Source organism: Wyeomyia smithii, chromosome 2 (assembly GCF_029784165.1).
Source record: "Wyeomyia smithii strain HCP4-BCI-WySm-NY-G18 chromosome 2, ASM2978416v1, whole genome shotgun sequence".
Classification (NCBI taxonomy): Eukaryota; Metazoa; Arthropoda; class Insecta; order Diptera; family Culicidae; genus Wyeomyia; species Wyeomyia smithii.
The window spans coordinates 12,247,186-12,266,499 of NC_073695.1; the positions used below are offsets into that span (position 1 = coordinate 12,247,186).

General features: G+C 37.7%; 1 protein-coding gene across 1 annotated transcript in view; it reads right to left on the reverse strand.

Annotated features, from left to right (window-relative positions):
* Nucleotides 1-19,314, reverse strand: part of LOC129720961 (ecdysone-induced protein 74EF-like) — a 307,590-nt gene that overhangs the window by 185,302 nt on the left and 102,974 nt on the right. The window lies entirely within an intron of this gene.

Consider the following 19,314-nt stretch of genomic DNA (forward strand, 5'->3'; position numbering starts at 1 on the left):
GACCTTGTTGAAAAAATGAAAATCACAATTACTTACTCAGTGAATTTGGCATTTGATTTGAATGCTTTTGATTACTTTTGAAAGACTTAAGCAGGTATTATACGAAGCAAATATTTGCTACTTTTGGTACGAATTTTATTTTGTGCAAAAAAAATTCGTACCAAAAGCGTGGTACGCAGGTGAAAAGAAAAGAGGTTCCCGAAATTTGGGCCTTTTTACCAAACGGAATTTTGACAGCTGAGAATGCTTCACAGTGACAATATGTGACATCAGTGAGCGCATGATTCTAGCTTTTTTGACACTTGAACACACTTGTTTACCAAACGCGATCTGGTGTGAGAGCAGGGATGCCAGGTAATTTTTTCAAATGTCCTCATGGTCCGCTAAAAATATGTCTTCCTACCCGAAGCCTGAAGGCTGAAAAAACTGAAAACTGTTGAGCAAAAAAAAAAGGTCACCACTAATGCAAAATTCGGATCATTATCACATATCTTTCAATGTCTTCATATGTTTTCTCCAATGTTTTCACTTTTTCGTCAAGAAAATGGATGTCTTCATCGTACACTCAAAATATTTTTCACGTTATTGTTACGTGAAAGTTCCTATACTTGTTCATTTTCTGTCATTTTGCATGATTTATGTGACAAACATAACATCTACGTGAAAATTCTTATGCATACCATGGTTAATCACGTATCATCTACGTTAACTTGACAACGTCAAACAGGATGTATCGCGTGAATACTCTGTGCGAAAATAACCAGGAATCAAAATGGCGAAGCTGTTGTCTGATTCTGAACATTAAACAGAATTTCTGGATGGCTTGCAAATAAGTGAATTTTCGAAAAATCCTAATAAACTTGAGACTTGAGCTTACAGGTTTCACACAGCTTCAGTTCAAAGGTGGAAAAATTACCTGAACAAAAACAGCTGCAGCGGACAATAACAATCGCCGGCGAATGTCGTAATATTTATCAATTTTTATGTTGTTTTATCCATTTACGGATTATTAATTTGCATACCTGAGTGATTTATTAGGCAACATATTTTGATAATTTCTAAAACCCGTTTCCTAGCTCATCAGAATTAAAGAAATAAATGAAAATTGTTCATCTCGTAAATCGTGATTGCTATTAGATATCCAAATGCCTTTCACCTTACCAGTAGATGATCTACTGAAAGGATAATTCATCTCACCAGGTCATGATGAACTCAAATGACAATCACGTAGTAGGTATCTACTAGAAAACGATGGTGGAAAATATTCACGTAATTTTTCCGGTAACTATAACGTGAAAAGTATTTTAAATGTAGGCTAAATATCTTCCAATCTGGCATCGCTGGGTGTGAGACGACCAACCAACTGCCTGACAATTTCAGTACCTGAATAATGTCAGTGCTCATTATCCCGTGCAAAAACAAGTGAAATTTCGCTTCACAGCAGTGTTCACAGCAAGTGAACTTTCGGTTTATGATTTCTTTTTAGCTGCGTACTTGCTACTAGAAAAAATTTCATTGCCTGATTAAGTGCCTGAATTTTACATCGGATTGAGATAGGTAAATGAATTCCTTTTTGACCTGCATACTGCGCAAAAAATAGCAAATATTCGCTTCGTCTAATACCTGCTTCAACTAAGATGCGTAGCTCCCTAAATTCAATATGATTTAGTAGGATGCATCACATCAGACGTAGACGTCGAGGTCCCAACTTTTCTCGTCACATTCCGAACGGAAGCCGATGGTTTCTGCTTGTAGGCATCCCTGATTTTTTGTCGATAACAGGACTTACAGGGCCTGATTTCCGACCACTCCTCGGTGCATCTTTAAAAGTACACTGTTCTGCATATTTTGACGTAGAATACGTTTTAAGGCAACATCTACAGGAGTCCAAATTTCAATACAGGGATCCAATTTCAAAAACCGAAAACATCGAGAGCGTCACAAAAATTGGCCACTTTCAAACGTTTTAAACTCAGTCAATTTCAAAGCGTTTTCGGTCATTTTTGCAGCAATCGATTGGAGAAGTATCTAAGCACCCGTCCAAATGCAGCAAAATTGCAATCTGATTGTTCGAACTATTGTACTATTGCCTTGTCGAAACGCACATGTCGACCTTTGATTGGTCGTTTACTTCCTTTTTCTAAAAAGGAAGACAGAACAGACTACCTAGTTATCCGGGAATGCACTCGTTGGGCTATATAAGAGACTGCTTCTGCTCAAGCAAATCAGCTTTCTAGCAGCAGGCATCAGGAGCGAACAGTAACGATGGTAGTGGGCGAAGGCGGCGTGGAGCAGCTAGGTGGTCCGAGAAGCCTTTATCATCAAGCGTGTATGTATATATAAGGTGTGTGCACATATATAACTTGTGTGCATATCTATAGCCTGTGTCGCTAGCTAAATAGCAAGTGTGGCTAGCTAAAGTATGTCTGTAGCGTGTGTGGCTAGCCATATAGCGTGTGTGCATGTCTATAGAGTGTATGGCTAGCTATAGCGTGGGTGGCTAGCTATATAGCGGGTGTGCATACCTATGACGTGTATGTGCATGTCCAGTAGATACCTCCTCAGTCGTGTGTGATGTGTGTTGGAAGATACTGTTGTAGTGTAGATAACCAACAGCAATTTAACACCAATGCACCATATTTTGACGAGAACTTGTTTGTTTTGTTTTTGCCCTGAGGACGAGGAAATATATCCTTGATACGTCGGCTTTGACATAATAAAACGTGTTTTAAAGTAACCCGTGACCGAAATTGCCATCATCGAACCCATTAACATGTCTATAGCGGTAGTGTGCATGTTTATTAGGGTGGGGAATATAACGATATATGGAAGAAACGAAACTTGATAGCAAAAAGCCAGAACCAGTTTTTTTTGTTCTTTTTGGGGCCCCTAACAATCCTAAATTCATCGGAAGTCGATTGGTTTTGTCTCCGCTTGGCGCATTGCATATCAAATTTATAAGTAGATTTGTATGGAAAAACCAACCTTTTTGCATTTTCCATTCTAAAGAGCTCAAAATGGCTCAAACCAAAGGTTTCATGACTTCAAATGGTAGGTTTTTTGATGCCTAACAACTTGGCCGGAGACACTAAAGACCTAGGGTGTCCCAAAAAAATGCTAGAGCTGTTCAAAGTTGAGTATGTCGAAATTTGTGTTGCAAATCAATTTTTCTGCCAACACTGCCAGTGTACCGGCGTCAGTCAGATTTTTATCAGAAGTGACCTCAGCAACACGTTTTAGATTCTACCTACGCATAGAATGTTGACCTAAATTTGTTTGCTTGATCCAGCTAAGTGTATAAACTCGTTACGACAGGTTACTTCTGATGGGAATCCTGCTGACACCGGTACATTGGTAATGTTTGCAGAAAACAAGATTTTCTGCATTTAAATCGACATACTCAACTTTGAACAGCTATAGCACTGTTTATGGACAGTGTTCAGTGTCCTCGGCAAAGTTGTTAGGCATATAAAATACTATACTTTACCATAATGTAGTGCATTATTAGATCATTATTGAGTTCTCTAGAACGGTAAATGCAAAAAAGTAGGTTTTCCCATATAAATTTTTATACAAATTTGAATGCAATACGCCTAGCGGAGACAAAACCAATCGACCTCCGGTAAGTTTAGGGTTGTTTTGGGCCCTAAAGGGAACAAAAAAAACTTGGGTCTGGAAAATCGATCACTTTGCCCCACCTCAATGTCTATAGCGTATGTGGCCAACTATATAACGTGTGTGGCTAGCTTGATAGCGTGTGTGCATGTCTATAGCGTCTATAGCGTGTGTGGCTAGCTGTCTAGAGTGTGTGACTAGCTATATAGCGTGTGTGCATGTCTATAGAGTGTGTGGCTAGCTATAGTATGTCTATAGAGTGTGTGGCTAGCTATGTAGCGTATATGTGCATGTCTATAGTGTGTGTGCATGTTTATGAAGTGTACGGCTAGCTATAGCGTGTGTGGCTATATAGCGTGTGTGCATTACTATAACGTGTATTTGCATGTCTATAGCGTGTGTGGCTAGCTATAGCGTGTGTGCATGTTTATAGCGTGTGTACTTGTCTATAGCACGTGTCTTGATGTCTATAGCGTGTGTGTAGATGTCTATAGCGTGTGAGGCTAGCTTTAGCATGTCTGTAGCGTGTGAGGCTAGCTATAGCGTGTGTGTCCAGTGAGTCAATCTCGAGATATATCATTTTTACGAAACCAGTTTTGATTTTCTTCATATCATATTTAATCATATTTATTAAAAATCTGTGAAAAACCAAACAAATAATTTTTAAGATTGTTCTGGCTATTAAGGAACTTTGTTTCGCAGCAGTATTGCCAGATTTTTTCCCCGTTCAATTAACTCAATCGATAATTTTTGAACGTTGCGAATAAAATAACAACATGTTGTTTGTGTTGTGGTGCTACTTCTTGGAGCAAAAGATCAAAAGATTTGCCATAGTAATTAATTGCAGAACGTTTTCAGAGAAATATCTTTTTGGATTAGTTTGCTAAGAAATAAGGTACTATATGATTTTTTTTTGCACGAGGAAAGTGCAGTGAGGAGACAAAAAGAAAAAGAAAACAAAAGGGAGTGAGAGAGAGAGATAAACCCATAGTTTTTAATTGAAAAATTCAATTGTTGGGAAATATTCGAGAGAAATAAAATGCCCAAACTACTGCAAAAAAAGGGAAAGTAAATGTGACTGTCGGTATAATTTCTATTTAAGAATGGTGAGAGCATCGCGCGAGTAGAGTAAATTCCAGTAGAATGTCAAGAAATTTCAGGTGGGATCTGATTGCCAGACGTACCCTCCCACCCTATCTCTGATGAAGCATGCAGCCGCAACGAAACAGCTTCATCTCACCCACCACCAGGGGGCGGAAAATGGAACTAATCTGCAGATGGGTGGTGATAATAAGGCGAAAAAAAAACCTTGAGAGAGTAATATTGTTGGCGCGAAAAACTAAGGCGTGAGAGCGAGGACAACTAGAAGAGTTGGTGATTCCAATTCAACCGCCTAAAAGATAGGAAGTTACTTTATAGAAAAGTGGAGAAGTGAAAATCAAGGAAAAGAGGAGAAGGAAGTTTATTCAATAGAAGCTTGGAGAAGGAGAAACAGGCGGTACGCAAAGCAAACGACAGGACCCCGTATTTTTACCCTGGAAACGACGCCCATCGTGCATCACCACCACGCCGCCATTGCATTGCCCCCATCACCAGCCGCTGTTACCCACCACCAAAAATTACTGCTACGGTTGCACCCGGCAACCTCGCCCAACCGTTACCAAGAGGCGACCCACCAGACCGCTGCCCGCAGTCCCAGCTTCAAAGAAGGTACGCCACCGTGTTTCGAGGTAGGAGTAGCGTGATTAAGAAATCCAAAAGTAGATATATTAAGAATAAAGCGGGAAGTTTTGGTGAAAGAGAAGTCATAAGTGTTTTCTTGGCAATAAGTCGCGAACCTGTGCCGACCCTGAGGCTTGTTTGGGGGTTCTCATAATTGCTGAATAGCAATATATCCCGTTAGTTACATATATGTGAATTCCTAGAAAGGCAGTAATATCCTTAAAATCATGGTTGGGTTAGAAAATTAACAGACTTTTTCCAATAATTATGATTTTTTGATACAAAATGGCGAAATTCCAAACTGATAGTGTGCACCAGATCAGACTAGACTATACAAAATGGCGAAATTCCAAACTGGTTCCGTAAAAATGGTGTATCTCGAGATTGAATCATACTGCATCAGGGTGATAGTTGTTTCTTTCGCGAAATTTCCAAGAAACACGATGAAATTATCAAATCGAAAACAATGCCGAAAAATATAAATTTAGTTTTAAAATACAAAATTAATCTATCTGGCAACACTTCTGATTAATTTTTTTTCTAAATTCCTTTAATTTTTTTTTCGAAAATGATGAATCAGCTTTTTTTTTCATCTATAATTTATTTGACACGGCACAATGATGAATCAGTATATTGGTAAAAAAAAAAAAGATTTTACAAAAAAAACCGGGGTCGGGTTATTTCAATCGACACCAAAATTGGAATTTTTTTTTGAAGTGAACCTGGATGAATAATTCTCCCAACTTTACTTGTAACTATTGTGCTTACGCCGTGCTTATCGTCGCGTGTAAAAGAATCTTATAAATCATGTTTTAGGATCTGAAAAACAAAGCTATAAGCAACACCGTCATATTGCACAACCCACTTTCTCGAAGTAATCTCTTATTCTCCCTTTTGACATAGAATTACGTCTCACGGCAACATTTCGAGTTAGGGGTGCAAATTAAAATATCGGAAACATCGAGAGCGTCACGAAAATTGTCCAATTTCAAATGCTAATAACTCAGTTAGTTTTCAACTGATTACCTGCTCTGTTGCAGCAATCGATTAGATGATTAGCCAAACGTACACAAAAGAGATTTTATGATGCTAAATATTGTACTATTGAGGAATGTCGACCGTTGATTTGGACACAGACAGTGGGCATTTTCGGAGACGAACTGGGAATCGACCCCAGACGCCATGTTAATGTTCAATATGGTGCCCTTTGATTATGTGAAAGTGACGAATATGATCAAGTAAGATGGTAAATGCCTACTTCCGGATACGGGATGATGCTCGAAGACCTGAAATCGACCCCAGACATACGCAATTTTAAAATCCAAAGCTCCTGGAAAACAGCATAAAATGACTAAATACCGCCGAATATGGGTATTCCCGTAATAGGGATTAGGCACAGAGGCCGTGAATTGACCCCAATTGATAATATAAATTTGTTTTTTTTTTTTGTATGGACCCCACTGCAAACGGGTTTTTTCTTTATTTTTTGTGGCATCGAACGTTCGAACCATTTCTGTTGTTCGCACTTTTTGTTTTTTCCTTTTTCAGTCCCACTCATTGAGAAGCCTCCTTGCTACGTCTTATAGTGCTTGTATTTCTTCATCGACCTTATCATCGCACAGTGATCCAATAAGGCAAAAAGTGGAACTTAATTCCATAGCGCCTTCCAACTTTATTCTAGCTTAATAGTGTCTTCGGAGCATTTGTTTGTATGGATGACTCGCATAATTGCAAATTGTCAAAATATATGAAAAATTTACTATACTAAAAAAATAACTTTTTTGTGTTAAGAAATAGAAGAATAGTTTACTCAGCAAAGTTGTAGAAGATTCAAATATATGAAACTTTGTTGAACAAATGAAAATCTTATCTTTTTTTTCGGTACAAAGTTATAAAGTATATTACATGGAACTTATTTAAAAGTCAGTTTTTTGTACTTAACTTTTGTTAGTTGCATTTCACACGAAAGTTTCGTTCAAAAAAATCGTTGGGGCACACAAAACACATATTTTTGCCACAGACCATATATCTCCAGGACTTTTCCTTACAAAGTTATATCTTATTTTAGCTTATTTTTTCGATAACTTCAAGAACGTATAGGTTAAAAAGGGGCAAGTGGAATCATGATGTCAATACTTTTCCTTGAAGTTAAGTTGAAGTACTATATACTTCTTTAGGTTCCATTTGTCCCAATCCACCTATTTTAGAGTACGGCGAGCATATATTACAGTAGGTTTTCATTTATCCAAAATACTAACTTTTTTGTGTTAAGAGATAGAGGAATGGTTTATTCGTCAAAGTTTTAGCACGTGCAAAAATATGAAACTTTGCTCAACAAACAAAATTCCTTTTTTTATTGGGAACAGAGTTACAGAGTATTTTATGTAAAAGTTACTCAAAAATTAGTGTTTTGTACTTAAGTTCTGTTAGTTACATTTTACAAGAAAACGTTGTTCTAAAGGAGAATTTGGGGTTTTGAATGGACATAATAAGATTAATTTCTTATTATGTCCATTCAAAAATGTTTCGAAAGTTAAATAGTATTTTTAAATTTAACTGAATAAGTTTACTTTCACAGTTCCAGTCCCTTCCATCCCCATTGCGTTCTCATCAATATTCAGTTTTCTTCGTCATCGAGCTTGAGCTTGAACGACCGCACATTTCGTGGTTGCAAAATATTGGCAATTAAAACTGCCTGGAGAGGTATTCATTCAAATCTGTTCGAGTTTTCTTTCTAGAACTTTGCGTGAGAGAAGGGTCAAGCAGGGAAATGGGAGGGAGCGTGAGGATAAACCCTTGCATGAAAAAGTCCATCTGACAGTTAACGGTCTGATTATACTAAGATTCGAACTCATAACCATACCAACTCATGCTTCCTTAGATACCAAGAAATATATTTCTATTCTTAATTTTTTAGGTATGTTAAACTAAATCTCTTATTTGATTCACAACGTGATTTTTTGTGTATGAATACAGAAATAAAACTATTTTTTTTTGCAAATTAATGAACATCATGCAAAGGTTTCAACTGCCATAAATCTCGCATTTTGCAACAAAAAAGGCTTCCGCTCGTTCTGGCAACCAAAATACCATCAAAATGCTGTGCCGAAGGAAACGTTTTATTTACTTGAAGCTAAATTTTCTTCTGGTATTTATCCCGAAGCTTTCGGATATCGTAAGCGTTCAAAGTACCCAAAGTACGACGAAAATAGGGTTTTTCCAAGGTGAATAATTGTATACTTCAGTAAAAAAAAACAGTTTAAGCTTATTTTTGGCCTAGTTTTAGTTATTACAGCTTTAGTTCAGTTTCAGTTCTGTTCCAGTTCAGTTTCAATTTTTTCAGTTCAATTTTAGTACAGTTTTGCATAATTTCATCTCACTCTTCGATTCAACTCAGTTTAAGTTTCAATTTAGTTTTTGGTTCAGTTTTAGTTCTGTTTTGTGTTCAAATCAAATACAATTTCAGTTCAAATTCAGTTCAGTGTTGGCAATTTAGTACAGATTCAGCTGAGTTCCAGTCCAGCTTTAGTACAGTTTAGTACATATTGAGTTCAGATTATTTCAGGTTTACACAGTTAGAAAAAAGTGCCAAAATTGATGTCGAATTGCATAGAAAGATTTTCTCCCATCTTTTTTGATTCCGTGGAAAATTCCAGAATATTCCACGCAAATTTGAATGATAGTGCACATATTTTTCAAACCAAATCGTGGTTCACGTCAGAAGTAACCAAAATTTAAATGAGAAAATAACACTGGCCAACACAAATGTGGCCCTAAAGCTCAAACTAAGAAGCAAGGAATTCGGTGAGTAATTACTTTGCAAACTCTGATATCAGTTGACGCGTTTTGGTAATGGCTAGGGGCACCAAAATTTCCAAGAATAGTTAAAAACGTATAGTCTTTCTAGTGCAACTATTGCGAGCTTTAGGGCAGCATTTTCTCGCTTTTGTCGACCAGTATAATGCACGTGACGTGTAATATTCAGTATTCTTTACTGTGTAGTTTTGTTTTAGTTTAGTTTTAGATTAATTTCAGTTCAGGTACAGTTTAGTTTAACTACAGATTCAGTTCAGTTTCAATTAAGTTTCACTTTAGTCTTAAATTCATTTCAACCTTATATTAGTACAGGTCCGGTTGATTTTTGGTTCAGCTTTATCTGAAAATCAGTTCAGTTTAAGATAAGTTTAAGATCAATTCCATTTCAATTTCGGTGAAATTCCAGTCTGTTTAGTCTGAGTTTTAGATTCAGTTTTAGTTTCAGTTCAGCTTCACAATAATTATCAAATAATTTAGAATCGAAAGAACAGCACGCTCGGTTGATTGTGGACCACTTTGTATTGACATTACTCAAAATATGTTTATTTATTATTCGAAGCGCATTATCGAAGCTAAATTTGGTTTCGTTCACCTTCACAAAAATGCTTATTAAAATCCTTCCATTACGTTCGTTCGCTTTATTTCTGTATAGTCGCAGGTTTTACTTCGATTACGTCTAGAGCTATACATTTAGAAAATTTATGCATATTCCTCATCCTGTTACGGCAAGCAGTAATCGACCGCTAAAAACCCATTGAACGATATCTAAATGCACTTTACATCAAAATCGCACCGCTAGGTAGGTGCACAGTACATGTATAAATAAAACTCGCCCCGAGATTGCCCAATCCGGCATCTGCTGAACTCGCGAATCAACTTTCCATTTCATTCCCAGTACGTCAGCGCCGTCATCCCTGACCATACCCAACAGCAGCAACGCGAATGCTACGCGCTCTCAACCCTATTTATTCCCGCTTCACGTTCCCGCTAGACAACCCGAACGCCAACACCGGCACTCGCAGCCATCCACCGCACCGCAACTCAGGCAATGCTCCCGGCTGGGTTCTCCCGCGGGTTCTTCGACTCGTTTGCGAACGAACAAATCGGCGACGGAGGCGGCGGCAGACAGCCAGCCTGAAAGTAAACGTAACCTGAACCTATCCCAACATGAAGACGAATGTTACATTCATCCCACTTTCCTGCATCTCAATAGCCACAGTGCATAGCACAGCAGCATAGATTTATTTTTGTAACTATTACCTTCATCTTGCTGCAGCTCTCTTCCATGCACTCTCTGTTTGTGCAATTTATAATCTTTTTCTCCCTCTCTCTACATACATACAGACTTGAAACCTTTCCCGAAGGAAGAAGCAGTGGCAGTATGCCGAATAGCGGACACACGGAAGAATGCGAGGAAAATTTTTCCGCTCATTCAAAACAAATCAAAAATATATATACTAACACGACTTTGCTCTCAGTGGTAGAAGAAAAAAAAACTAAACAAGTGTAGGTACGATCACAATCGTATCGGCGAGTTGACCCTCGAGCATGGCCATCATACTATCAATGTGTTTGCCACTTCCCCCACACTACCAGCAGTTAGTGTACAAACACCCAGAAAGTCGCTTCGGGTGAGCTTGAAAGTGAACTTAACTTCCCGAACCCCACACGCGATCGTATTCGATCGGGTGAACACATTGCTCACTCACACCCAACTCCCACAATTCATGCTCTCTCGGCTGAGCTTCGTGCCGAATGAACCAAAAACCGAACCGAAGCCACGTGTATGCGAAAATTATGCACAAAACAGAATCATTGAAAACAAAAACAACCCAACAACATACACACACATGCATAGCAGAAAGGTGATGGGGGAGGAAAAAGTGCACGCGTGATCCTCCACCCGTCCCAAGTTCGACTATGTTTAGACGCTTTCAGCATCGGCATCAGTCTCGGCGCACTCACGTTTTTCTCAGGTGCAAGGCAAAGCTGAGGCTGCTCTAGCCGGCAGGCGTTGTCGTCATCGTTACCGCTGCTGCCTTTTGCCGTTATGCAGCACCTAGCTATTCGTTAGCCGGTGGGTTTTCGGGGTGGCTGCTTTTAATAGCATTATCTTGGAGTCGGTGTCAACGTCGCGCTGGCCGTTCGTTAAGCTTCCGTCTTGTTGAGTCAACTGCGCTCGTGGTTGTGTGTGTTTGGGTCTGTGGAGGTGGTCGGAAAAATCCAAAGAATTTTTCATCCACACTTCTTGGCGTTCGATCAATGGCGTTACTGTGCAATCGAATGCAATCCGAGCAGGTGATGACGGATATCGAGTATTTTTAGACTCCGACAGGTGGATTTAGTTTTTCCTTCGGTAAATTGGACTGGATATAAACGGAAAGCTAATCACCTGCTGGAACAAGCGTCAACACGTGATGTATTTTTTCAGCGTGTTATGGAGCATAAATGTCCAGTAAGAAATATGAAAAAAGAACAGTGAAACCTGTCAAGACTGCGACGGGATTTGAATGTAATTCTGTTCAAGGAAATGCGATCGATTTATTTCAATCACGTTATACAGGCAATTTTTATTGATAAATTGAATAGTACAAGAAAGTTTCTTGGGCTTAAGAAAATGCATTTTAAATCAATTTACTACCTCAGCAAAATAAAATACGTTTTGCTTTTTTTACACCGGCAAACAAAGTGCATTCTTCTCCGCCAATCCAATTACAGTCTTGCAAACTAGATATTTTCTTTTGAATCTCTTTATGCGACGGAATTTATTTCCAGCACGAAAGTCGTTGACGCAGAGGTCTTTCAACTGCGAAAGCATTGAAGTGATGCTAACTGCACCACTTGACTGCTATAGAAGAAGACGCTGGCGGTCATTGTCGCCCTTGCTGCCGGAGCTTCTGTGCCTGCTGCAGTAACCCGGGACCCGTTGTTGCCACACTGATAAGTGCAGCAGTCTCGAGTTACCCGCCGAGTTACTTGTGTCTTTCGACATTTTGTGTTTATCCGTTGGCGATGCAGTGAATGAAATGAATGGCAGTAGAGTCGACGGAAACCGCTGCCGGGGACTATTAAAAATCGCGCAGCAAATTTCATTAGTGTCTAACGGATGTGCGTTTGATTGCGGTGGACAATTTTACTTGTTCGGTTGAAGTGTAGCAAAAAGTGCCTTTAATGTTGTACCTTTGGGATTGATCAAATTTTCACAAATAAACCTTATTTTATCAGCAGATTTCATGCGTTTATATCTCAGCGATTTCTTATAAGTTACTACCAAACTATCGATTTTTGAAAATACGCTCTTGATTAAATGGTAAATCAGTAGCACTGTCTGAATCATCGAAACAACCAACTACTGCCTTTATTCTCTATCACAATCGACACTCACATGCACAAACGATTTGGCGACTTGAAAACAGAAAGTGTATTCTTTCGTTTGCCATTCTATTATCTGCGTGACCCCGCCTTTTCTTAAAAACTCTTCTTCTTCTTTAGTATATTGTTCGTATCGGTTCGCGGCTGGCAATTTTCTGTCAGATTCTCGATATTGCATCAGATAAGCAAGAAAAAATCAAAATCGTCCAGATTTGTTGGCCGTTCCATTGTTTGCCTTTTTTGTAAAATTTCTCATAATGGCCTAACATACAAGATATCGTATACAAAATCTGTTCTCATTGCGACTGGGTTGCAGTGGAATTTTACACAGCGGTACCAGTAGACATAATTCAGCGAAAACAATATTTTTAAATTTCCGAAACCACCTTGTGAAATATTTTAAATCTGTCAAAATTTTTCATTCTGATGGTTTTGTTTCAATGTCGGCTTACAAGAAGTATAATCCATGATTTTTAAACGTTACATTACCTTTTGTATCCAAAACTGTAATAACTTGATCAAAATTATTTCAAAAAAAATGATTTTAGAATCGTAATGTCTTCAGTAAAATTGTTACATTCATCATTTTCATTTTATAGAAGTTGAAATTTTAATTTTCGCATTTTGGAATATAAAACTCCTTTTTATTTAGCAAAGTTGTACTACATTTTAAGACATCATGGTTCTATTAACCAATTTAAACTGACTTTAGTGGAGTTTTTCCTATAGATTACCCCCTAGAATCAATTTTTCCATGTAACTTCTTATGGTGATTTTCTAGATTTATTTTATGTTTTACAATATCGCTTGCTATAACAAAACAAACAATTTCACCAATGAAAGTTTATTTTTATCACTCGTATTTCTTTGGTTATTGATGATTTATATTAAAATAATGCACTTATTTACTAACAGATATCTACAAAACCTGCAAACACCTGCAGACAAAACCATTTTTATATTGAAGTATAAGTTAAACATCATTCAATCCAGTCATTTGTCTCTCGATATCTCTTGCATTCTTTTTGCGTATATATCTGTAAGTAAATAAGTGCATTTTTTGCATAAAAAACTTTGATAAATGAATGAACATAAAAGATTAAAATAAACTTTTTTCAGAGATTCTGAGTGTTTTATTGTTATAAAATAGATCATTGAAAAATTTTAGAACATCACTCCAGAGAGTCATATTATTTTATTTTTTGAAGAAACTACGGCCCTAAAGTCAAACGTTGTGGCGACTCGAAAACAAAAAGTATATTCCTCCGTTTGCCATTCTATTATCTGCGTGACCCCGCCTTTTCTAAAAAACTCTTCTTCTTTCTCTTATTATTATATTTTTGTCAAATTTTCGATAGTGTATCAGATGAGCAGAAAAACCTTAAATCTGGTTGCCATTTTTGTAAAATTTCTCATAATAACTTAACATAAAAGATGCCGTATAAAAATTTGTCCTTTTTGTGACAAGGTCGTAGTGGAATTTTACACAGCGGTACCAGTACACATAATTAATGGAAAAATGACTGAAAACATTTCGTCATGCCAACCGTAGTTCTACGTCATACCTTTGTTTGTCTACTTAGGCTCTTGCATTTTTTAATGCTTATCGTCAGGCGCCCTTAAAATTTTATTGTTAAATTAAAGCCAACGGGTTTTTGTTCCAGCGAGAGTAATATTTTCAAATTAGTGTCAACCTGTTTCAGCACTTTAAACAATTATTGCTAAGAGTTCGAACTTTGGAGTTACTAGAGTGTTAGGTGTACTTTCGGATGAGCAGTCGCAAGAAAGTAGAACGACTTTTGTTTCCTGTTGTCCAATGTTTCGTCACTTCAGGTAAAAATAAATCTTTACTTTTTCAAGCATATTGACAACAAACGATGAGCAACAAGGACGATGAGCTTTGAAAAGCATACTGACAAGGAACGAACAAGATTTATTTTTTGCTGAAGATGTCACTGACCAGTTAAACAAAGGCTGTCGGTAAAATGCCGAGCAGTCTGCATTTCACTTGTTACGCTAGTTCTTCCTTCAGACTTTTATAACAGCCGTCTCACGATATTCGTGATAGGCAAATAAATAAAGGGGAAAAATCTCTACGGTGGGTTTGGGCTGTTACCGAAAAGCGCTATTTGAGTAGTCTACATAAAAATCAACTTTTTTCTTCTGCATTCGCTATTCAGAATAATGCCGAATCGACATAAAAGCGAAGCCTGCTACATTCCGTATCGGAATTCGACCTTCCGTTTTACTATACACAGACTTCGCAGCTGACTGTTAAATGTACGAAAAATTGCGGGGCTAGCGCTACGATCCTACTGACACTAACAGTCCCTCCCGAGCCGGGACCCGAACATACGACGACTGGCTTGTTAGGCCAGCATCGTACCTCGAGACCAGCTGGGAGAAGTTGCCGAATCGACACACGAAGTACATTTTTCGTTTCCTTTTTTGAGACGCGCTGTTGCCAATCAATTCTTAATGTGATTATCCAACTACTGACGCAGGTAGGTACACACAGCAACAGAAAAAGTATTTTGAGGAGACAGTCAAAAAGGCTGTACTCTTGGAATGCCTGGTTCCGCTAATTTCAATTACTTTGTTTTAGGTTTAAATAGAAATTTCACACCATTTGTTAAATCATAAAGAAAGTATTTTGTTCTGTCCCTGGCCCGAGCTATTCTTTTGCCATATTACTTTCATCTCTTTGGTCACAACAAAGGCTGAATTAGTAGAGCTTTCTTGTATTGTAATAGATGTGAGAAAGTTTGTTGAGCTCTGAATAAGTGTTTGTAATTAACTAATTAACTTAGTTTAGTTTAAAATCGCTTGTTCAGTTTTAATCCAGCTAAGGTCCAAACATAAAAGAATCTGTTTGGAATACAGTGGTACACATAATGGTCTGACATATACGTGACAGAAGTTATTTTTTTGACGTAGAACTACTTCTTATTTTAGTACGGTGGCATGCTGTTGAAAGTGTGACGAAAATGTGCCCTCTTAAAATGCATATTATGTTACTACCACTGAACGAATTTGAAACGTTAATGTTTCGAAAGGTAAAGGTTCTCCCAATCTTAAGGTCTAATAGTTGATACATCTTTTCAACAGAAAATCAACGAAAAGTTCAGTTGAAAATAAATCATTTTTGGTTTAGTTTCGCAACACTCAACCTCTTTAACTCCCATAATTGAGATAAGATGATATAGTGTAGAATTGCTCATGCCATGTGCCGTTTTGAATTCATGGTTGTTACTTTCACTTAATAAATTCTGAAATCTAATGTTTTAATCGATAGGAGAAGTTTTCCCCAAACTTTTTGGTATAATAACTAGCAAATTTTTTCAATTGCAAACCACTGACAAAAAATGAACTAAAAATCAATTGAAAGAGCACGTCAATGACAAGCTCACTTGCTGTTCGCGATGCTTCTTTTAGACCCATGTTGCAAGTGGCCCCGCCTTTTTTCAATTTATGCCGTGAGGTTCAATTCCATATGTAACACGAAATACGAAAAATGAATCTTATTTCGTGTTGGCTAACCATGGAACTGTGGATCAATGGAGCTCTCAGTCACGCAACCAAATAACCCTTCACATTGCACTTTTAATCTACTTCACTTTTTAATTCTATCACTTTCACTTATAACTTTTCATATGCAAATACGCATTCCGATGCTTATTCAGCACCTCCGCACTGCTAAGGATGGACTGAAAATTTTACAAACAAACGACAGGGGCACCGATGGAATCCTCTTCCACCTTTGCTATGTGAACTTTTTTAAGGTATTTGAAAAATAAATTAAAAGAAAAAGACTCCAGATCGTTGGTGGAGGTATGTGGATGGTATTTTTGCATTTTTAAACAGGACGACTAGGACAGTTTTTTTGAAATGTTGAATGGTATGCATCAAAACAGCCGGTCTACTTTGGAACAAAACAACAGTCTTCCTTTTTTTTTTGGATGCAGTCGTTGTTAAAAACTCCAACCACTTTGAATTCGAAATCTTAAGGAAACACACGCATGCGAAACGGATAATACCTAACCTAATATGATCCACGATATGGAACCTTTGCCTGTCAGTAATAAGGAAAGAAAAATGAAATGAAATATATTTTTGAAACTGGTGAGCAGAAAGGATGTGAAAAAAGAACCATCCAAACTATTTGTGACAAAAAAATGAAGCCAACACCGTTAACAGAAGATCAAAAAAGAGTAGTTGTTGAATACGATGTAAATTTTACACGTCAGCTTCGTAAAAAAAATCAGGAAATTTGATATGGATATTTTCAACAACAGTGTAAATAATCATATTAGAAAAGATAAAGGTATTCTTGACAAATTACATAGAGCAGGTGTTTTTGAAGTTGCATGTCCACATTGTGATAAGGATTATATTGGCCAAACCAAGAGGAATTTAGACATTCGTTTTAAGATGCATATTTCAGAACTCGTTAATGCTAAAAACACTCGGAAAAAGGAATAACTCGCCATGTCAGATTCAAAATAGCCGAACATATTTTTGTATTGTGTTGCGGCTTGGAAGGAAGACAATCCAATTCTTTATGTGTCGAATGGAAGCACTTGGCAAGAGTGCAACACTCTGAGCCACGCAACATTTTATTAAGCTGTTGCGTGTTGCTGATTGCTGCTGTGCGGCAAGGAGACAACAAAATTCTGTTTCTGCTGACGTTAACTGCTGGCAAACATGAGAATGGAGTGCAAAATGCTGTTGTGAGGTCGATTTATTCCAAAATTTTCGGAAGAAATTCAATATTTTCAGTAGAACACGCAGGGCCTTTGGTTGAAATCGAAATATTTTGTATATACCGCTGTTTATGCACAGTGTTATTAAGTCGTGGTGTCAAACTACTGCATATTTGTAACGGATTTTGGTCGCAGTTGCAATTTGATCAAAATCGTTCATTAACGTCTTCTAAATATGTTTAATAACCTGAAAAAAGCCGATTAATTCAACATCAAATTTTTTTCACTTATCGCATAGCCCTTTCCGACCGAGCCTACACAATTGTGTAGGTAAAAAACGACGGGTAACAAAACCTAAATCGAAGCAGTTCCTATATAAAAACACTTGCTTGCTCCGGGTTTTTATTTTTCGTAGCAGCTGCGATGTTGACACTAGCGTTGTGAGCAATAAAACAATGAATAGGACGTTCAAAAAGCAAAAGAGAAGATTTTGTATAAGTCGCCTTCTACCTACGCAATTTTATGGGCCCGGTAGGAAAGGGATAGGGAAACTGTTCTATTATTCGTCTCAGCCCATATATTTATCTCAGACAACATGGAAACACAATTGAAAACAAGAAAAAAGCATTTTTTTTTCACTAAACCAATCTACTAATCCATGGAATAGATTCTTCTTGTTCACTTGGAGCATGGTGCTACATTCCAATTCGGAACTTGACCTTCTGTTTATTTATACACAGACTTCGCAGCCGATTGTTTAGTGTACAGGACAATTGCGGGGCTAGCTCCACGATCTTTCTGACAGTAACAGTCTCTCCCGGGCCGAGACCCGAACCTACGACGACTGGCTTGTTAGGCCAGCATCGTACCTCGAGACCATCTGGGAGATTTTTTCTTATAAAGTAGAATCCTCAAAAACTTACATAAAAGCTCCAAATTTGATAGTATAGTCGGGCATTTGCACTCGAAAACGCATTTATTTCCATCCAGCATTTCTCTATACGGCTACAAGGGAATTCGTTAAGCAGCCAATCAAAGTTTTTTCATCATTAGCGGACCACGTTTTATTTTAATCACTAAACAAAATTACTCACTACTCTAAGAATACTTCAATCTTTGGAATGTTTATCTCAATTTTCCAAAGGCAACCTTTAATTAGCAGAAATTTATGGGGTGAATTTTTGCAAATCCCAAATGACAACTGTATGTATTATCATAGTATGTTTTCACTGCGTTGAAGATAATCATCAGTTGCCAAATCAGTTTCTGTTAATACGAAAAAATGTTGAATGATCCCGACATAATTGACCTAAATCGACAGCACTGCAGTGGTTACCTAGGTTGCCGATTTTGTGCGTAAACAACTACAGCGGATACCTAGGTAATCTACTACGACGGTTTGCGGCTACGTTCATTCACAAAGTGATTAGAGTACGTGAGACATATGGGAGCGTCGTGAGATGAATAATTGATAAGTGATTAAGCTTTGAGATGAGTATGGGAGCGTTTTGAGAAACGATTTATTTTACAAAATTCAGGATAAATCTAGCATTTCCAATGCTGGGCGATTCCATAAGTGCATGTAAGCGTATTTTGTTTATTAGTTCAATGCTTTCGTGAAAATTTGGTGTTCAAACCGTACATTCTTCGTGAATTTCGGCTTAATGAGATGAATAGTGGAACAAATACCCTATATGCATCATAGTTGGACAGCTACGATATCCCCACATAATATCATCCAACTTCGTGATGCTTATTTTATACCCATGTTGTAAGTGGCTCCGTCTTTTTTCCAAGTTTCACCAGACGCCAAGAGATTTCATTCCATATGTAATTTGAATAAATGGAAAATCTCATTTTGTGTTAGCAACCCAGTGAAACCGGACCAATGAAGCTCTCAACCACGCAACAAAATAATCGTTGATAGCAGGAGTTCAGCCCTTTTAACCACGCAAGAGTATATCACGCTGTTGTGCGTTGCATGCTGCGGCTGAAGTATGACGAATTTATGCTCTGAGCTCGAAATGCTATTGTAGAACTATAACCGTCTTTTTCAAAACGTTTCAATACTTTGTATGAAGGGTAA